The sequence below is a fragment of the Limulus polyphemus genome, unplaced genomic scaffold (genome assembly GCF_000517525.1).
Source record: "Limulus polyphemus unplaced genomic scaffold, Limulus_polyphemus-2.1.2 Scaffold4330, whole genome shotgun sequence".
NCBI classification, from domain to species: domain Eukaryota; kingdom Metazoa; phylum Arthropoda; class Merostomata; order Xiphosura; family Limulidae; genus Limulus; species Limulus polyphemus.
Window position 1 is genome coordinate 84,010 of NW_013669940.1, and position 3,988 is coordinate 87,997.

The window sequence follows — 3,988 nt, forward strand, 5'->3', positions numbered from 1 at the left end:
GCTAGCGCAGATAGCCCTCGTGTAGCTTTGCGCGAAATTCAAAAACATGAAACCGTATTTAAAATGAACTATATTTTGTTTGTTTGTTTTAGGGCAAATCTACACTGGGCTATTTAATTTGTCCACTACAGGGAATCGAACCTCGGATTTTAGCTTTATAAGTTCTTTAACTTACCGCTTTTCTACCGATGAACTAAAATAATTTATTTATTTGAACTTAAGATCAAAGCTACACAAAGGCCTATCTGTTCTCTGCCCACCACGGATAACGAAAGTCCGCAGAAACGCCGCTGTGCCACTGGGAGAGGGGGGGGGCAATTAAAACAAACGCGACCACGTACTTCCACTCACTCTAAGTATTGAGGTAAAAACTGTTTTATTGATCCACGTATGATACAAGATAATTTACAACCGTTTTTAGTTTAAATCGATAAGAACAGTTCTCGTTTTCTTTAAACATCATGATCGCATCATTTACATCAAGACTAGTGTCAAACTTCGGAAGCAAATAAAGGATGATCTGAAATAAATTATTTTAGAGTTTGTTGGATTTACCAAACGACATAGAACACTGAAGATACACTGTATTTGAAGGGATTTAGTACATCAAAAAAAGAGCGAGGTGACTATAAATGAATGACTGATTGAACTCATGTTTCTTATATACGTAAAAAAAAGTTTGTCGTTAAGATATTCTCATCGTATGTATTTTACCTATCGATCAGTGTTTCTCAAACTTTGTCACAGTGAGCTTCCTTAAGCTAAGAAGAAACGCGGTTGTGCTTCACAACTTTTGAGATATTGAGCGGAAAAACCATGCACGTAAGTATGACACATTACGGTTGCTAAGAGATAAACTTAGCAAGATCACCAAGATATTTTCGATACTTTTTCTGTTTTGTTTTTCTTTCGGTTAGTCTTCCAACATTTTTTCCCCCAAAACATCAAACGTTTTTAAGATAATAATAATAAAAACTGACAAGCAGCTGGCTCCTCTAAAGGGATACGCGCTCCATTCTTCGAGAACCGATGCTGTAGAGAGTATCGAAACAATTACATAACGAGTTAAATGGACAGATCCGAGACTCTTAAGATTCAAATGTAGTAGGCGTCTCTATTTTTGAACTACTGACCAGAAGGGACGTAGCAACAAGGACTTTATCCGGCTCTTTGAACCGGGTAATGGAGATGCCTGTAACTTTTATAACACATCTAAAACTGAAAATTCGAAGCGTGTTAAACGTCATAGCGGCTCGAGACTTTGACTTTCCGATAGGCATCCCGAAACGTTAAATAAGCTCGGCCCCATGAAGTGCACAGTTTCTCTTACACCAGGAGATTGAGAAAATTGATTATTAAGTATGAGTCTTTAACCAATTATACCATCAGCTCAAGTAGGTTTATCAATAGGTGAACGTCTTCGAATACGCTTATTATTAAATCTTTTAGAAAAAAAAAATCCCTTGTATATATAATATTTTTATTTTTTATTTAAAAACGCGATTCTTTTTTTACTCTAAGCCAACCGACTGTTTCGAAAGTGGCAATTTGATATACAAAATTGCGTGCGTATAATATCAAGTTTACATATGGGCCTAATCATACAATGAACTGAATTCTAAGTCAGCTGACCTATAATATGAGATAAAATTGTAATGTTGGCATAATGAATAACGGTTAAAACTTTTATCAATGAAATGAAGACTTGAGTCATTTTATAAGTGCTGCTACCGTGTCATCTCTGGGGAATTACTGACATGTCGTTTCACGAACTGCTACCGTGTCATCTCTGGGGGAATACTGACATGTCGTTTCACGAGCTGCTACCGTGTCATCTCTGGGAGATTACTGACATGTCGTTTCACGAGCTGCTACCGTGTCATCTCTGGGGAATACTGACATGTCGTTTCACGAGCTGCTACCGTGTCATCTCTGGGGGAATACCGACATGTCGTTTCACGAACTGCTACCGTGTCATCTCTGGGAGATTACTGACATGTCGTTTTACGAGCTGCTACCGTGTCATCTCTTGGGAATTACTGACATATCGTTTCACGAGCAGCTACCGTGTCATCTCTGGGGAATTACTGACATGTCGTTTCCCGAGCTGCTGCCGTGTCATCTCTTGGAGATTACTGACACGTCGTTTCACGAGCTGCTACCGTGTCATCTCTGGGGGAATACCGACATGTCGTTTCACGAACTGCTACCGTGTCATTTCTGGGGGGAATACTGACATTTCGTTTCACGAGCTGCTACCGTGTCATCTCTGGGGGAATACTGACATGTCGTTTAACGAGCTGCTGCCGTGTCATCTCTGGGGGATTACTAACATGTCGTTTCAGTTTTCCATAGGTTTTTCATAAGAAGACAGGTGTAGAATTACCAGGACTGTATACCACAGCCAACAACGGTTTGGTCCGTGTTAGAAACTATCTGTTTGTTGTTTTTATACAATGAACTAGGCGTGGCCCAATAGTTAGCTTGTCCGGGCTGTGATATCAAGAGTTTAGGGTTACCGTTGCCATCAAAATGAGCCAGTACTCTGGGATCGTGGAAGAGTGACGGTCAAATCCCACTACTTGTCAGCACTCTGGGATCGTGGAAAATCCTACTATTTGGCCAGACAATATTTGGTGAGGATAATTTTATCTAATGGTGAAAGGACCTCGATATATACTAGTGAAAGTGATAAGGTTTATATCGACTTTTTGTATGAAACTCTACAGATTTGTTCGTTTGTTGTTAAACACAAAGCTACAAAATAAGCTCTTTGTGTTCTGCCTACAGTAGATATCGCAACTCGATTGTTAGCGTTACAAGCACTCGGAAATTACCGCTGAACCTCCGGAAAAAGAGACAAAAAAAATATATATATAGGAGAAGAATCAGAATTTTCTCGAAAAGCTACCCACGGCCATCCCTAATTTTGAACCGACAGGCTGGAAAGAAGGGATTGGAACCAGTTAGAACACTCATCGCCTACTCTTGTTATCTTAGATTTCTTTTGAGTGGATATGTGAATGTTTTTGTTTGTTGTTTTTTTGGTGTCAAGGGAGAGAATTTTTTTCTTCAATTTTTATGTAGTACAGAGGATTTCATCGTATAACGCACGAGCAACGAAAATAATGTGGTATGAAAAACAGTAACGTGAAAACGTTTCTTTAACTGTTTCCGGCATTGCCTTAACAGCCTTGTTTCAGACCCTATGAATATTAGCTTAGCTAGAAATGAACTCTTCTCTTACCAGATGTTGAGAGAGTCAACACCATTAAGTATCCAGGCGAGTGTGAGAGGTGTAAAAGTAAATTAGTAAAATCATACCTCCTCTGTTCCTGGGGGCAGCTTAACGACTTTTCTGTAGCGAGTGCGTAAACATAGTAAGATTCAGAAGACTTTTAGATTAAATATAGTTTTCCTCGTAGATATAGCATTCGTTTCATGTCGTACTTTGTGTATGCATTGTACAAATGGCGTTTCAGGCAAAGTATACATTATACGATTAGACGGAACTTTGATCTATGTTTAGAATGGAGGAATAACAATGTCCACGTAAGCAGCCTTGTTATGCTACTGTAATAGTTATGGGTATCACCTCACTCACCCCCACACATACGCAGATAAGTACGTTACACGTAGCTCCTATCCAAATAACATGTTGACTACATATTGATAAACTTTGTCATATTCTCTAAACTTGAAATAATCCTATCTAGTCTTGTTTCCTCAGAAGTAACCACTTCGAAGTTACCTATCTACAGCTCACTTTATTATAGTCGCATTAAGTTACTTCTTAAAGTTTAATTTTCTGAAATGTATAACTGATAATAAGAAACGAGAAATATCACATATGATAAGACGTAAACCAAGAATCATGAACAATAATAAGTACGATAATTATATTAGTTTCAAATACAGTAATATAATTAATAACGCAATTCTATGCTATGTAAGGAACTGTTAGACAGCTTACAGTAGTGCCCGGCAT